An 18,871-nucleotide genomic window follows, 5' to 3' on the forward strand; every position below is an offset into this window, starting at 1 on the left:
TTATATTTTTGGTTTACAAAAATGTCATTTTGAGCCAGTTGCAAACAGTCCCTTTATTACTTCATTGATGCCATCAGCTTCAGTCGCATCGTTTCCATCATCAGGGCCGCTGCCACCAATTCTGGGCATGAAAACATTATTATTATTATTTTTTTTTTTTAAATCACACTGGGCCCTTTTTATGTTTTAATATTTCCACATTTTTGGGGGCCACTGTCCTAAAGTTTCCCCCCTAAACTGTGCCCATGTTCATCATCATAGCATGAGGGCCTTAAAAGGCATAAGACTCAACATAAGCTTTGCAGACTCTGATAGCATATTTTCTAATAAAGTGTTTGATGTTTGATGCCTATGTGGCTGTGATGTTTGATATGGAGAGGGGGGGTTGTGCAAAGGAATGGGGAAGGAAAGGGGAGGCTGTGTTTGTGTGTTTGTGTGTGTGTGTGTGGTGAAACAGACACAAGGTTGTGGATGCATTTTGCCGCAGTCTAGGCCAAAAGCAGCCTGTTGGTTTTAATAAAGTAATTGTTTATCCACCATCTCCTTCTTGACGCGACGGTTCCCAAAGACACCGTGTGGCAGCCAGGATCAACACCTTCCTGTTCAACACCACCTTCCTGTTTTGCAGAGAGGTATTTCTTGAATTCACTCGCGTTTCTCACATCAATAATCTTTAATTTAATGCTTAATTTGGGCAAAAATACGTACAATTTACTTAAATATGCATATTTTTGACTAATAATAAGCCGTAGTCAACCAAGAAACAGCCATCATTAATGTTTGAAAAACTGCAATAGAGTGAGGGTGCGATGTTCAAACTGCAATGTACAGCGAGGGACGACTGGCTTCCCAATAGTCGTATTTTCATTTAGTGTGTCTCTTGTGTCAATTGTTTTGGTTTTCAGATTTCAGCTTCTATGTGTAGCCATGTCAGTGGAATCTTCCCAGGGCCTTCAGAACCACAAGTTCTGACCCATGTCACATACACACAATTAGCAATGCGGCTCTTTCTCTAGCCTCTCCTGGCCCACAGTGATATCAGCATTTTTCTTTACTCTGATTGGTTCAGAGCTAAAGTGTTTGACAAGCCAAGTTACGCTCACAATGGCGGACTGAGGAGAAGAAACTGACGTCTCTGGTGAGTAGTTGTGTTTTACTTAAAAGGCTTTATGCTTATCTATTATTAGATAAATATTTACCGGATGATAGTGTAGTGAAGATACTGAAAATGTACGCAAACTGAGGCAAAATGCTGGCATAAATTTCAACTTTCAACTACATTTCAACACCCTAACTGGGGTGTACGCTAATCAAGGTTCTACAGGCTGCAATGTATATCGCAATATGGGTTTTAGGCTATATCCTTCATTTGGAGTGCGGCTCTTTCAAAATAAATCGGATGACATACTGTAAAAATATGTTGTGGAGTGATTTGTCATTCTAAGCCAAGCTGTAATCCTAAAGTCAGCCAAGAACACTCTTAAAACTGACCCCACCCTGACTCAACACAACACGTGGTCCATTCTACTGACCTCAAAACTCAGCCACTCCTCGGAATTTTTTACACAACTCTCTTTGACTGAATCTAAAGTGCTTTGAATGAAATGATCCAGGAAGGAAAAGGACATGCTCTTCAAGCAATGACTAACCCCCATAGTATGTGGAGTTGAAAAAAGTAATACAAAGTCATTTCAGTATATTAAATATTTTAGACAAGTATTCATCAGTCCTCTTGATCCCTCTGAAATCCACCTGTGCCTTGTGTCACCTTCCCCAGAGGAGCACTGCAGAAGAATTTCTAATATTAGCCACCACACATGCACACATGAAACCAGGTTACTGAGGGAAATCAAGTTAAAGCAGGAAAGCAGAAAACACATTTAGATGATGCTAAGCAACAAATTAAATAGTGCATAAAAAGCAGCTGGTTCGTAATCACGGTTATCATAGCCAGGCTTCATTTTCGTGATGTGTCAATGTGATGTCTCTGCTTTCTTCTCAAGCGTTCACCTTTTAGATTGATGCTTGTGCGCACAGGGCCAGACGCAATAGCACATTCTATATAGCAAAGCAAAGCAGTTTCTATTGCAGTTTGACTTTTTATAGGATTACTTATAAGGACACACCAACAGTGTGAGTTGTGCTCTTTGCAGGTTTTTGTACACTTCGGGGGAAATCAGCTTTCTGTCGTTTCAAAGCTTAATCCTCATTTGCTCATGTGACATTTACACAGTTGTCCTAAAAATTAAGACACCCCATGCAAACGGTGTGCATTTCTTCTCCTGAACCACTGCACTTGGGATGGGTACTGTTTTCATTTTATCCGATACCGGTGCCAAATTTGCACTTTTTAAACTGACTGTACCTAAACGGTGCCTGACTACAGTGATTAAAAATACAAATATACTGCAAACACGTTGAATAAAGAGGGGAAAGTGTGTTAAATGTTGTATTCGGGCCCGATCTGATGTCAATTCCAGCCTGTTTGCGCATCATCACTTTATGACATGCATGCACTTGTGATGGTGGAACTTAGGTTTCAACTACTGCTGTGATTTCCACACCTCATTTGTGCACCAAACGTATTTTGCTGCATCCGAAACATGTACTTTGGCCAAACTCCAACAAAACGTGTACGCGTCACAGACGTAACCAGCGTAGTCCACACACAATGTAACTCGAATTTAATCGCAGAGGAATAAATGCTAATCAGCTGACGTCTGCCTTGACACACAACTGCAGCATATTTGCGTATTATTTCTCGGGTTTTTTTGTCAAAATTCAGACAATAACAAAAGTGACAATCAGAAATATGGCGTAAATATGCTGTAATGTCCAGAACATGTGTTGTCTTCAGGATTTCTACAGGTCTATTTTTTCTAACCAATACACTTTGAGGAACCTTTTTTTTACTTCATGCTTCCGTGGAATGTGAAGAGTGTTACTGCAGTGGAAACTATATTTTAAAGAACACAGTGTTGAGTTTGAAGCGGAGTCCATCCACTTACTGTGTTACGTGCAAGATACGTGGCCATTTTGGATCATGTTTGTGACAATTTAAGTTAAATTGAATGCATTTAGAGGGATAGGTGTAGATTATTTAGTGATATATATTAAAGTGAAGTCATCCCTCATTCATCGCGGTCAATTGGTTCCAGTGACTTTCCGCTAAGTCGGAAGCAATATTAATAAATGGAATATCTTCGTAGTTAGAGCATAGAAAACCTATTTTTTACTTTCTAAATAAGTTTTTTTTAACATTATTAGAGCCCTGCGGACATCAAATAACACCCTATAGTCTCTTTTAAGCTCTTTTATTCTTTGTTTACATCACATTGCACAGGCGACGGGATCACTGGAGGGACAAAAGACGGCTGCCGCTAGCATAGCAGGCTACTAAACTTATGAGTGTTTCAAACGGAGTGGAGAAGGTCAAAGCCAAAAACTTGGCCACTTCCACACGGAATGAGAAGAGAACCTTTTTTCACTTAATCATGCATCTCAGCCATGACATGTCGGCTCAGCAGCCAGGCTCCATGCAGTGTGAGGTGATGTAATCTAATGTCTCCTCAGTGGAGCATTACTGATGCCTAATAATAGATACTAATAATGGACCATAGTCAACCACCAAACAGCAATCATTTATTAATACATTTTTGAAAAACCGTGATAGAGTGATATTCGAACTGTGATATTGCAAGGGAAGCCTGTGAATAAAATGATATCACCGATATGAAATAAAATCTACAACAATTTGTCATAATTATCACAGTAATACCAGCAGTAATACTGAACAGAGAATGTGCAACAACAACAACAAACATCCTGCTTGTGTTGCTGTTGGTGATGTCCAGAATTCCAGTGTTTGTGATTGCGCCTCGCTCACTGATTGGTTGATAATGAGGAAATGTGTCCCTGGTGTTGTAACAGAGCACAGCTATTGATGTATTAAGGGTGGCGACAAAGTTTAAAAAGAGCATCATACTCTTGTGTTCCTCTGCCGAGACTTACAAGACCTGCAAGCTCCTTGCACAACATCGCCTTAAAGCACTTGTGGCAAGTGGCTGAGCCTGCATTCATTTTGCAGCAAAATGAGGCAGTGGTAGCCACTTGATGTAGTTTTTCGGTCGGGGTACTACTGTTAACATCTGCACCACCGAGTTTCGGAACCCATACCTACGCTGCACACCCAAGGGTGAAAATTTTAATTTCCTTTGCTATTATTTTTTTGGACAAATACACTACACAGTGCCACGGTTATTAAACCCCAAAGTCTGCACCCATAAGTTTAACTGACTTGAAATTTCTCACACAGCCCAATGCCTTCTACAAAATGCGCACTTTAACTACAAAATTTAGTACACGTCTTCAAGAGACTGAAGATGAGACCAACACTGATGTCTGTAAAATTGCTAAGGTTGGGAACGGTTGAAAAATATGGCCGCCATTAACTAAAATGCCTTGCTGCGCGGTGGGGTTTATTTTATGTATACATTTTTTTTGACTCAAATACAACAGACGTGCAGTATCTCCAGTCATTTGCAGGCTAATTTGTCTGTGAGGCACACCAGGACACCCACATTAAAAACAAAAGCCAAGGCATGATTACCAGCCACACGTTTACCAGCCACGCATATGAGCCTGAATTTCAATGAAAGAGATGCACATGCTGATTGCCCTGATTTTTCTCATCTAAAAAGGGGTGAGAAAATGCTGCTTGTAAACGTACAGCAGGCCGTATCTTTGCCATCCACTGTGAAAAGAATACTCCGTGATTGTTAATCATATCTTCTTGGATTTAAGATAGACAGACTTTGCAAGCCATCAGAGGTAATATGCAGCGATTTGCAAGGATTGAAAGTATGAAGCGTAACGTGCATGAGACTGAAAAGATGGTAATATGGTAATACGTACGAGGTCCGTTCCTTTACTTTTGGTGTAAGTTGTATCTTATACCTAAATGATATTATATGTAATGAATTCCTGAGTCACTCATACTGTACACAGAACACATGAAGGACATATAAAATATATTAAAATACCAAATACAATAATTAAATTCAAGAGTAATTAAAAAGAACTGTTACCCCGTGGTTGTCTTGCACACAGTCTTGCTAGAAGTGAGAGACAGGCTTATTGGGAGGAGGAAGTGTCAATAATGAGACCACCGTGCGACTTATGCGGTTATCACTATCTATTTCATAGTAGTAGATCTGTTTGCATGTTCAAAGACAACAGTTTTATCCTTCACAATGGCCGCCGCATTTCAGCGGCTTGGACGGGGCATGCAACCAATGTTGATTTCTCCACTGAGCGTCCTACAATGTCTAATTTCAATTCCACTTTCATGTGCTGCCACCAGACGAGTCTGCTTAACTGTTTTGGAAGTCATAATGGAGATTAAATAAATAGTTAACTCAAAAGAACAAACGTGACATTGTGCTTCCTCTCAGTGTAGAGCCATGCAACTGCGTGTTATTATTCTTCTGGTGCACGCACTTCACTAGTTCTCTTTTTCTTTATGTTCAATATTAATTAAGAAACGGCAATGCATACTTAACCACAAAATGGCAAAACTTGGAACGCCGTTAACCGAGAACCACCTGCAGTCATAATTCTCACTTGAAGAAGAAACTCAAACCCTCAGTTTGAAGTTGCAAAAAGTCGAGAACTGCTCCATGAGCACCTGGACTTGTATGGCTGCTCGATGTATTGACAGCAGGTGAAAGTCACGCTCCACGGTGGCACAGGTCTGTTCCGATTGGTTTGTATTCATTATTCAGTCGTACTGTCGTGTTTATTCTCATGCCCCGCGTGTTGGCCTTTCAGATGCAGACACCTGAGCTGGGCGGAGCTACTGGACCCCTGCAGCTGCAGCGTGACACTCTCTGCAATCATGTTTTTACATTTAACTATTTTGGAAGAATTTTTAACAACATCAAGCCTTGCACCAAACTCACGTTAACAACATACGAAGTTATTTTATGTACGGTCGTTCTTTGCTACATCACGGTTCGATCATCGCACCCTCTCGCTATCGCATTTTTTCTCAAAAGTGTTTTAATTCATGAAAGATCGCTGTTTCATGGTAGACTACGGCTTATTTTTATTAGTCAAAAAACATTGAAAGACAAGTCATATGAGGTATTCTGGTCACGAGGCATCAGTGAGTTACATTGATGAGACTTTAGCATTACATTACTTTACCTTAACACTGCATGGAGTCAGCCATGGCGTGGCCTATATGAAAACAGTTCTTCTCCCATTCCGTGTAAAAGTGGTATGTTTTGGGCTTCTTTCTTTGTCTTTCTTCCCCACTCCGTTAGAAACACTTAAGTTAAGAACAAATAACCTGGAGGCTAACTAGTTAGCTTGGTAGCTTGCTATATGCTATGAGCGGCGACCATCTCTTACGTCCTTTCAGTGATCCCGTTGCCTGCGCATTAGTGTTGCACAATGTGGTGTAAAAAAAGAATAATAGGAGTGTAAAGGTGACTATTTCATGTCTACAGGGCTCTAATCATGGTAAAAACCGTACAGGATGTCTTTGCTCTATTCCGTTTATTAATATTGAATCTTCATTCACCGAAATTGACTTGCTGTGGTCGGGTCCCGCGATAAACGAGGGACAACTTTGGTAAATAAAGCACATTAAGATTTGTCTTTGCACTCTCTTTCACGTCTGCGATATATAAGCGTTCTTTGTTCAGGTTTATTAGGACGGGAACATGATGTGCTTGTTATAATACGCCAAAGAGCTTTTATTTTAGCCTCTAGTTCTAAAAAGACACTCACCGGATGCTGCCAGGAAGTTCTGAATTTAACAATTTTATCATATGCAGTGGTGAAGCACTACGTTATATAAGACGCAGAGGTGTTACATTTGAATAAGTTAACCAAAATATTCAGCTATTGCATCTCAAAAATGCTACACTTGTATCTGCTGTTTAAGAAGGCTCAGATTGCAGCATTTTGGAACGGATTTCCGACAAACTGGATAGTCATGTGGCAGTTCCTGCCATATCTCTGAGGCACTAACTGTGTGCAAACAGGATCCTATTGTCTAACTGGGTTTTCTGGCACAATGGATTTGTGTTGATAGTCGCTTACACAATATCTGTATCTAAAAACACTTAAGTTAAATTACAATCATTGTTCTAAATCCTAATTAGAAGGAGCTCCTGTGGCCACACACATGACCTGATTCATTTTCTTAATTAACCACTAACCACAAGCAGGAGGCCCAGTCTTAAGAGTACAAACAGTAAGCAGTTACAATCCTGTCTTAACATTCGACAAACAAAAACACACAACACATCACTGTCTTCTTTGCTCTTCAATTTATGGTTTGTGAGATGGGTCTGGCATTTGCCAACAAATGGGCCAGGAATAACTGTCATTACACACACACACACACACACACACCAGGAGATACTGAGCAGTGACGTACGGTCAGGGGAGGCAGGTAAGGCTCTACCTCATGACAAAGAAAAACAAACAATGATCAAATAAAATATTATTTGTCCAATGAACTGTATTATAAATGTATTTTCTGTATGATTCGAATAGTTTTTAACATTTTAGGTAAAAATCACTGAATTTTCTGATCAAATAGAGGGCAGATACCTGAGCGAGCATCTCTTCTCTGCTTAGTGCACAAGCTCTGCCTACCGTCTGAGTGCACTGAGTTGGAACATGGCGTGTGCCATGTCGGACACATCCCTCCAGCACCCTGGAATAGACTTTCCCAGGGAGGCTGAGGAACATACCCTCCGGTCACCCTTCCTGAAAAGGGGGACCACCACCCCGGTCTGCCAATCCAGAGGTACCCTTCCTGACTTCCACGCAATGTTGAAGAGATGTGTCAGCGAAGATCCAGGGCCTTGAGGAATTTAGAGCGAAACCCGTCCACCCCGGAGCTTTGCCACTGGGGAACATTTTGACTACCCCAGATAACTCAGCCGCTGTGATGGAACTGTCTGCGTTCGTGTCCTCAGACTCCGCTTCCTCTATGGAAGTTATGTCAGTGGGAATGAGAAGGGCCTCAAAGTATTCCTTCCACCGTCCGATTATATCCTCAGTCGAGGTTAGCGGGCTTCCGCCCCCACTGTAAACCGTGTAGACTAGAAATGTTAAAAGGCGCAATACATGAGTTCAACTCTGTCTCAAGTAAGCCATCCACTTTGTTGAATGCTACGTTCCGTGAAGCGTATTTTGTACTCGTTTGACGGTTCAACATGTTGAAATGTTATTCAAAACACTGCCTGAACAGTTAGTACAAGTGTTATTATTAGTTATTGGGATAAATAAAGTACAATCTAATCTATTATGGTGTCAGTTCGACTTTGGAATGGATTCATTTCATTTCCAGTATTTCCTCTGGGAAAAACTGTTTCTAAATATTCACCAGCATCCAGGAATGGCTTGTGTTCGAGGACTGTGTTGATGTTCCACTGTATTAGATTTAAGAGATGCAAACAAAGCACTGAGAAGTAGCCTTAGCTGTGGGCTGATGTGAGAGTCCAGGTAGTATATACTGTAGCCTGGGTTATATATACTTGTACTACATATTACAAAAGATCTCATAGCATATTGCATAATTGGTACATCACTTAAGTTATTATTAGCCAAGGTCAACATGTTTGACGCATTAGTGCTCTCAATACATGAAAATACTTGCTTTTTACAGACACTCCAATAAGCAACCTGAAGAATGTCTCCTTTTCATAGCATAAACAGTCAAATAGGCGCAAAACTGTCACTCCTGTGCAACAACATAGCACCTCATTACGCAAGGGAGAACATAAAAGAACGGTACTACAGTATGTACAACAGTGGTAGTGTAGAGTGGGTATGACTTGTTCTACAGCGTCACCTCTGCTTCCTGTGTAGACATTTTGCAAACTAACGCTACATACAAACGGTTGGAGGATGACATAAGCTGTGTTTGGACTGTGCATACAGGAGTAAGAAGGAAATACAGCCTTTAACAGGCACACTGAGTGATTATTCACACACCTTTTCCCAACCAACCTTTTTCAATAATTATGCTGCAAGGCACATCGGCTCTCACACACACATGCTACCAACAGTAATGCACTTTGACAGACTACGAAAATTATTCTTACTGGGTGTAAATCCTTTAAATAGAATCGGAATTTGAGCTACAGTGATGCACTTCATCCTGTCTCATGCCATTAGATGAGTCAATTTAACACCCTAATGCTTTCCTGGATACAGATAATTTACGTGTGGAGGACATTTGGAGAGGAAACGACATAAAACCAGGCCATTGAAAATAGAAGAAATAGGAGTACTAAGTAAATGATGAGATTCAATAAAGGCATAATTAGCGCAACAAGCCACTAGGGGTGCAGCTTGTGTGTTTTTGAGCCACGGGTTTAACAACTTTTTTCTCACAAACTATTTAAATTATTTTTGATGCTAATGAAATTGATATCTACTGGCAGGTAATCCTCCAATAAATACAATTCTCAAATAAGAAATGACAATATTGATAAAGCATACAGAAACATTGATGGACATAGGGGCCACTTGATGTGTATATTAAAGATGCTAAAACCAATTGAATGTAGGCCAGTACATTGTACTATAAGGGTATATAAGCTTTGTGTGATAGGTGACAAAAAAATGTAATAAAATAAGATCTCTCATTAGAAGAACAAGCTGCGGCTGAAAATGGCCCCTTTGGACACACCAGGTTTCCAGTGTTCATACATACTGCACAATGGCAGCACGCTCCTTTCATCATATGCACTTTGTCTGTTTTCACGGGAGGTGAAGTGTTCAGAAGCAGGTACACCACACCGGGGCCGGGAGGCGGGAGGAGATTCACCAGAAGGCCCCGGCGCACGCCCTGAGTCGCAGGGCAGACGGCCGTGGCACATCCGCATGCACAGGGCCAGGCAGCGGAAGTGGGATGCCGCCCAAGCGGCTGCGCGCTTCCACACCAAATGCCTCGCCTTATCGTCCGCTTGTAGACAGACTGTCCCTCACTTGAATTACAGTATGTAACTTGTGGGAAATGGGACATTTCGCCAGCCTTGAAGGGCACACATGCGCAAACACGGTGTAAAATGTATTGAAAAACCCACGGTTCATAAGGGGGTTCAAAAGGTCAGATTGTCTCGTGTAGCGCAGACCCAACGGTCCGGTATTTTATCATGTGCAGCCCCCTACAAGCCACAGCGTTCGAAGCTCTGTTGCCAGTTTTGTGTCTTGCCTACAGTCTGTAAAATATATAGCCTCAACACTTTATTGCTTTATTCGATATTGCCTCCAGACTATTTTTTGGCATGAGTTCATGAACAAATACCATTCACTCTAAGTTCACCGACTGTAAGAAAATAAAGCACAGTAACTTGCAAAAAAGAATCTGCAGCCACTTATAACTCCCAACGTGAACACACCAGTTGAAACTTGTGTTGAGTAAAAATATGAGTCATGTGTAAAACATTCAGGGACAATGGCCTTTTGGGCAAATGACAAACCAACAGCAGCTCGCGTTGGCATTTGGGCAATATGAGGTGTGTGACATGCCAATGTTCCAAAATGACAGTGTTGGTCTCCAGTCAACCAGTGTGTGTATTCACTCTAAATAGCTCAGGAGAGGAAGGGAACATGAGGGTTTTTTTTAATACTTCCAAGATGTGAAATGTCTTTTTTTTTGTGTGGGTGTCATAGAAAGGTGTAGTAATATGAAATACCAGCCGCCATGGCCAGCAAAGTCTTCTCTGCTGGCCTAAACACATAACATCCGAAGCACTGACCTACAGTTACAGCTCAAACGCTGGTGTTTGTTCCATGAAAGTCTGCTAATTTATTCCCAACAGTCTATTATCTTCATTTCATAGCATGACTCACATGGTGTATGTGTATGTTACATTTGCTTGGCCAATCAGATTTCAGCTTCCACGTGTTGCCAAGTCATTTTGGAGTATATGACACCAAAATATCAGGAGAATGTCGCCTGGGGTGAATCATGCCAGTCGAAACGTTCAGCTATTATGTTGGCGTGTCGGCTTGTCACTTCTGGTCATGTGACAGCGACGGGGCGGTGACATCATCATTTTCAGAAATTGGCGGCTTAGTTGTCTACATAGCAACGACAATCCGGCGATTTCAGATTTTACCACTCCGTAATACCATTTTCCTGTGGATGAAAGGCTGAAACACGAAAATGCTTTGTCGTTTGACCTGAAAACATTTCCGTGTGGACAGATCCAACACTATTAGCAATGGAGCTGTTTCAGATTCGCCTCTCGGGGCCAGCCATCTGACCTAAAATAACGTCAGCATTTTCCCATCCACTGATTGGCTGATCACAGCAAAACTGTTTAACAAGCCAAGCTAGGCCCACAATGGCGTCCACATTGCCAATAAAGGCCATTCCATCCCATATTTAAAGATGAATTTGTCCTGTGGAGGCTTGGAGTTGTCTAGTTCGGCTGAGCATCAACTTTAAACGCACCGCCGATCACCAGTGGGAGTTAGGGACGCTGAAAATTACTAGCAGAAATGAAAGTCAGGCGTTTGGACGACGATGAATTTGAAGATAAAGAGTTAGGTGGAGCATTGGGTAACAATGGCAGCACTTTACATACACTTTACATTGGGTTTGAATCCCAATGGCAACTTATGGCAGTATATTATTGTTGTTGTCATTTTTTTTGAAGAAGAAGAAGAATACTGATCCCTCACAGTGTCTGGTGAGAAAAGTTCTGTCTGGGTAAGTCCCTACTGAAGGCCCAGGTACTGTAAAGTACAACATAATTGCTGTCTGATGAGTGCCTCATAAGTCCATTTTAAAGGTTGCATATTATAAACAATTTTAGTTTTAAAACAAGCGTATTTGATGTGTGTTAGCCAAAATCTAACGTGACATTTAGACAGTCTAAAAGTGCGTTTCATAAGTCTGTCTGGGAACACGCCATTTGTGTGTAGCTTCACTGCTAATGAGCCGTGTTTGTCCACGCTTTGTCCAACACTGTGTTAAACTGGCCGCGGTATTGTACATATGATTTCATGTGAGGCACTGTCCTAATAACTTTAACTCCTGAGAGTACAACAGACGTTGTGTGTACAAATATCACATTTATCATACCCCCCCATCCCGGATATCACTACAAATCTTTTCTCATATCCAATGCATGCTCATCTCCACAGCCAAAAAGATGAGCTCCTTTTTGTGTTGTGTGATAAATGATTTACCAGCATTTCCGCCACAACAGGAAATTGTATATGATGTGTGATTACCTTGGGAATGAGAGCATCCAAGCAAAAAATAAGAAGGTTTGGTATTGTAGAAAGAAGAGAGGGCATTTGAGGTCTCCCTGGATTGGCTTGGAAAGCAAGATCATCATTGCAGAATGTTTTTTTTTCCGGATAGGGTTGCTAACTGTACTTATATGTGTGCGGTTGCCTTCAGGCTACAGCTTTGTCAGTTTTCATATTGCAAGTAGATATTCGAACAGAGTGTGAGACAGAAAATAGAATACAAGCTTTGATGTGAAAAAGCCAACATCTGACTCCAAAGTGGCTCCAATGCTAGTGATTTTATATTAAACGTCTTTTCAAATGTCACATGAACGGTATTTATTCATTTTCAATCACAAGGTAAATCTGTATCCCGCCATTTTCTAAATGTCTCGACATTTACAAACAAGCAAAACTTAAACTTCTTGACAAACTGGAATTCAACTTAAATATTGCAAGTAAAGACATGCAGTAACTCTCTCTACCTTCTATTGGGTTACTTTTGACAAAATCCCTTTCCATGTTATTAGACAGTGTTGCAGATTTGTACATTGTTGAAAACATTTTGTAAGCAAGTTTAAGAAGTCAATTAATATTCTGGCAAAAATGCAACTTCCACTTACAAACTATTATCTTGTATTTAAGCAGTGAGCAATAAATTAGGCAAATGCTGCTCTTGCATTTGCCTAACAATGGAAAACGTGACTAACGCCTGCCGAAATGTCAACTGAATTCCTTCACTTCCCAATGAAAACTCACAGACGCTCCCCATCAGAAGACAAGAGCGCGAGCTAATGAGGCGTTCTGTGCTTTCATCCACACCGACTCCGTCTCTGTCCACAGAACCAGCCGTCCTTACGAGCCTGACAGCACAGATTTACTGCACAACACACGCTGGAAACAAAACAAATGCCGATATATTTGATTGCATTATGTTATTTTGGAACACATTTGGATTTTGTTTTGATGATTGGCTTCATCTTGACTATTTGCATGTACTTTACTATTGATTTTATTCCTTGTAAGTCTGTAATGTATATGCACCACACCACCCCACCCCAAGTCAAATTAGTGTTGATGTTGGCAAGAAAAAGTCCCAAAAATTCACAGACCAGTGGGAAAATGACAAATGATGTATTTACTTCCTGACAGTGTTGGCTAAGGTAAGACCATTTTTATCCAAAAGAAGACTGCAACCAAGCGAGAATATGGAGTACAACACTGCAGCATCCAAAGCCACAGAAACATTGTTGCATTCCCTCAAATGTTAAATGCTGTGCACGACCAAAGAGTGCTAGCAGTGGTTCATGTCACCCATTTGGCGGCTCTGCTAACCCTCCAAGTATTTGGGGGAGTCGGTTACCCACTTCAGACTTCCAAAACCATGCCTCGTCAGTCAGAGCGAGATACACCAACACACGACAAAACAAACCCCAACATTGGAAAAGAACAAGTCTCTCCTGTGTTTGCTTTTCAAAGTATTCCTGGAGTCATTCTAGATTTCAACATTTCTGCATTCAGTCCACAGAATACACATTCTACATTTCAATATGCATACGTTTAAATGGCATTCCAGTATAGCGTCAGCTCAGCTTCCAAGCTATTCCTACATTTATTCTACATTCCGACAGCATTTCAGTTCAGCTTCGGTTCCTCAGCATTCACACACAACTTGTTGGATTTGCAGTACATTATTTCTTATGGGAAAAATGGATTCGTACGTTTCGGTTTTTATGTGATCTTTTGGAATGAATAAATGACAAAAACTGAGGTTCCCCTGTACTAGGCAATGTGCCTGCAAATGTGCGCTTAAGCGTGCAAGGCAAACCTTGATTGACATCCTGCTGGTGTGCAAACTTGTCTACTTTTAATTTCTCTTACAGGGTTGCTACAGATCTGACATTTCAAAATTCCAGACTTTTCCCATGCTCAGTAAACAGATCATGTATCATAACTGCTGCAACAATTAATCAATTGATGATTAATTGATTATCAAATTAATCACCGACGTTGGTTTTCCATTAATTGTTTTTTTTAAATTAAAAAAATGTAAATATCCTCTGCCTCTCAAACGTGAATATTTCCTTCGCCACCCATGAAAGCAGATCTGTTATCTTTGTGTTTCACGCAAAACAAAATATTCACACACATCAGCTTTGACTTTGGAAAACAGTGATGGACATTTTTGCCTCTTTTCTGACCAAACCACTAACTGTGTGTGTTTGGTTCATGTTGATTTTGCCTAACCGATTACTCATTTAATCGAAACAGCAAGCTTCAGATTAATATAGAAAACAATCATTAGTTTCAGCCCTAGTATCATGTACCGTACATAAATGATCAATCGTGATTGTTTTCATTTCATTCACATTTCATTTCACCTCACCATATAACTTCCAGGCGATTAAAGGTAGTTAATGTAGCTCATACGCAGCGCTGGAGGAGGACCATTCAACTTATCAATCTTGCCAAAAAGGATCCGGCAGCCATTGTGTGCCCTCACACAAAAATCTTAGCTGCCCTAGCAAGCGCCAAAAACTTTTGGAAACATAAATATTCTATACTCGAGTTTCCATTTTCCATACTTTTCCAGACCAGGAAATTGATAAGAATCAAATTCCATGCTTCTCCATACTTTCTATACATGTGTAGTAACCCTGTTCTTAGTAAACAGCATGTCATCTTACGGCAATGCATCGTTTCATGTAAACGGCACAGTTACATCTGTGGCGGATGATACAGATAAAATGTATTGTTGGCTGAAGTGTTAGTAGAAGTATTAGTAGTAATAGCGCTCCATGTTGAACAAACCAAAGTGCAAAAGCACTATCCCGGTCCCGGCTAATGCCCACAAAGCAGAAACTCACGAGGGGCTGTCTTTCAGACTCAGCATGTCAGGCCCATAGAGGCCTGTTTTACCAGACAAAAATCTATTGTGCACCTAATCTCTCAAAGCGCTGACATGCTTTCTCTTCTAGTATTATCTTAGCTGTCCAGCGCCCGGCGAAAGCATGAAATCTGGTACTTTTTGCAAATATATTTACATATCCAGTTAACCCGACAGCAGCCAAAAAATGTTAAGCCTCATTCAAATAAGCAACCGTTAGTATTCTATAGATGCAGCTTTTTTACTCCATCGAAATCCATTCCAATACATGCAGCTTTTTGATCCCATCGAAACCCTTTCCAAAATGACTGAACTTGGCTTGCAAAGTGAGTCCTCACCTCACCGGTACCTGTGGTTTGTCCTCGAAGACGGCTGGAGAAAAACACTCCCTTCGGAGCACATATCTGCAAATGCGAGCTGGGGAATAAAAATGTCCAAAGTATGAATACAGCCCCTCATTGGCTGATTGCTACCAGTATAACCTCTTGTTATCAACACAAAAGTCAAGCCCACTCAGCTGTGGCCTTCCTTCCTTCAATCCCAAGCCAAAACAAAGTATATCGACTGACTCTCTTGAGCTTTTCACCTTGAAAAGATCTGCACCATAAAGGAAACATAGCGCATGGACTTGTGGAGAGTGAACAGAACTTAATCGCAAGAAAAATACATTAAGGGTTGGTGAGTAAACCAAACACATCAATCTGATTGATGGCCACTCAGTAGTGTTCAACTTTTGAGAACATGATTGATTATTTGTGCACAAGTGCCACAGACTGTGAGGTTTTAACACTTAAGGCATACACAAGCAACAAAAATGGCAGATTTAAAGTCATTCAGGATGAGGGCAAAGGCTGTAAATACTTTCCCCTTCACTAAAAACAGGGTGGGATTGAAAACAACTTTTGATCCCAGCGAAAAAAAAGTAAATCTGACATGAAACACAGGGGTGAGGGCTTAAACCTTGATGTCGGGCCAGAATTAGGCCGTGAAAACTTGCCTGCCAAAGCGTGCTTAGCTGCGTTGTCGCTTCCCATTAAAAGGACTGACTGGGTCAAACAATCACACACTGTGTGTTTGAATATGAGTTGTTTCTGCCTTAAAAGTGTTGGGAAAAGGGCGTATGACAAAGCAGATACGTGCATCAGCCGATATGTTGCCCCACAAAGATGCCAATTAACAAGAACCAACAAATATTGACCAAAGCTTCGGCAGAAAATACTGTAACCCTCTAAATTCCCATATTGACATATCACGCAAGTCTGCAGTTGTCAGGTCAGCTGAAATATGAAATGGGTTTGTTTTTCTTTTTTGCTTAGATCTGCTTCTTCCTACTCCTTTTCGGACATGTTGAATTGTGAAACTGTAAACATGTAAAATACTTCAATGTAACCTTGTATGCACATTCAAAATGAATTAAAAGCATTACCATTTAAGCCATTAAACTTATTCCCAAAGGAGAACCAGCCTTAAAAGACAACTGCATTTTTTTGGAAATTTGCTCATCATCCACAATCCTTATGTGAGACTTGAACACACGTCTTTCTCTTTTCTGTGCGTTCTCAAGATATAAGAACAGCTGAAAAGAGACATTTAAGAATGCACGGAATGGGATGCTACTATTCCGCCTATACAGCCTTCTGAAAAAAACTCCAAAAACGGCAAACAACGCTCCATTTACATGATGTTACCTGCATATTAAGCAAGCTACAGCAACATTGTTATTATTATTATTAACACTGTTACGCCAAATAACTACTTTACTGGCCAAGTACCTCACCACACCACACCGGCTAGCTACTAGCTGGCTAGCGACAAGCTTCACCACATACTCACTCGCTCATAACGAGTTAGCGCCGCGCTCCCAACGCATCAGGCCACTACCGAAAAGGAACCCTTGCATATTGGAGCTGCCGCCACTGCTGCTGTGTTTTAGTTTTGGAGTTTGGTAAAGTTAACGCTCGGTGTAGCGTTCATTTCTATGTAGCTATGTGAAATCAATGCGCCCTGGAAGGAAGTTGCGGGAATGCTTAAAACGACCAAAGTACAGCACAATACGGTAATTATTACATGACTTTTTAACAGTGTTCTGACAGTACTGTGTGTCCCTCAAGCCCGTTTATCACCACCAAATGTTAGCTCTATCATCTACCTCACTTGATTGCTCATTTGCATTAAAGCTACAGACACACAAAATGACGTGTTCCGAGTTTCTCTTTTAAACAGTCTGAATCCCACCATCGAGGTTACATTTTGGACAACACACTGCCAATACACTACTGCGGGGCTTTGCGGCTTGGACCTTGCACACTCCTTATTCTGGTTCTTTTGAACCAGCCGAGTATTTTAATGTATTGCTTAACTTCTTTCTACAGCCACACAACAGTTAATCGTGTTAAAATGTCACTGAAAGCCCCCATGATGATGCCAACTACCTCAGAATGGACTGTATTTGACCTCTAAGGTCCCTGACAAGCTTCTTTTCTCACACAGAGCGCAAGCTAAAACTAGTCAAAAACAACAACCGCTCTGTTGTTCCAAACCGGCAGCAATGGGAATCACGAGAACCGGAACCTAGAGATTCCCTGATTCTGTCAGTGTGAGTGCATTCCCACTGATAACCAGCATCAGTGTGTGTTCTCAGGAGATTGAATCGAGCAGACTTCATCAGTTCATGCTCAAGACTAAATAGGACAGCACTCGGGTTGAGGGTGGGTGAATGAGAATAGTCACAGAAATAAAATCAGTCTGCATCAGGTGAGGCAGGATGAATATACTCTAGGTAAGGGGTGGCATGGACATGTCTGAAGAAGTTTATTTTGGTAGCAAAGGCTGATAACGTATCCAACAGCCTGAGGGGGGAAAAAGGGTGAGCCTCCGGTATGTTGTTCTAAAGCCAGCTACTGTCAAGAAAAGCACCTTTATCAAGTGGAAACACTGAATGAAATGCATACAATAATCTGCAAGGTGTGACAGTCAATTAATGTGTTGGTAATTTGGGATTTTTTTTCCGGGATTGCAAGTCTCTCTCACCATGCATTCCAGAAATTCCCCCACTGTAGGCTCACCTGCCCTCCTCCCCTTTTCCCTTTACTTCCTGGCAACATGCGTTAAAATGCAAACTAAACAGCGAGTTGGTTGGCGTCAAGAAAAGTGACACAGCAGCAGTTTTTAGGCGGACGGGCGCTGAGATGGCCATCTTTGCATCCCCAGCGTGCATGGCAGCAAGCAAGTGAAGGTCTCCTGAAGGTGTTTACGAAGATAATGTGTTCATACGTTCAACATTAATGGAGCATTCCCGCCTCCCCTCCTAAAAAAGGTGCTCCCGCACCCTAAGTCTATTTAAAAGAATGACCACTTCCAATACATTTAAAGACTTTTCGCAGTTCATACTATTCTGCGGTGATGCTTTCACGTCTCCGGACTTTGCAAACTCTACAATGATTACAGAAAAAAACATGTTCATTTACCTTATAGTGGAGAGTGTTGTTTGGGGTCGCGGCACGCGTCTACATTTGAAAGCGAAACTTCATCGTCGTTGTAGTCCCATGCGTGTGCGAGTTGAACTCGCCTCCATAGCCGAGCAAAGAGAAGACGACCCCTCCGCAAGCTCCTTGCTTCCCAGCAGCAGTCCCAAGCGCTGTGAAGCTGCATGACGTCAGGGGGCGGGGCGAGGGGACCAGTAAACCACTTATGATTGGTTAAGATGAC

At 41.3% G+C, this 18,871-nt stretch overlaps 1 protein-coding gene across 1 annotated transcript in view; it reads right to left on the bottom strand.

The window, feature by feature from the left end:
- The window catches only part of LOC129187360 (plakophilin-4-like), an 84,601-nt gene extending 65,818 nt beyond the window's left edge, over nucleotides 1-18,783 (bottom strand). Inside the window, exon 1 of the mRNA XM_054786498.1 lies at nucleotides 18,631-18,783. The gene's annotated coding sequence lies outside the window, so the exon portion shown is untranslated. The remainder of the gene's footprint in view (nucleotides 1-18,630) is intronic.
- Nucleotides 18,784-18,871: the final 88 nt, after the last annotated feature.

The sequence above is a fragment of the Dunckerocampus dactyliophorus genome, chromosome 9 (genome assembly GCF_027744805.1).
Source record: "Dunckerocampus dactyliophorus isolate RoL2022-P2 chromosome 9, RoL_Ddac_1.1, whole genome shotgun sequence".
Classification (NCBI taxonomy): Eukaryota; Metazoa; Chordata; class Actinopteri; order Syngnathiformes; family Syngnathidae; genus Dunckerocampus; species Dunckerocampus dactyliophorus.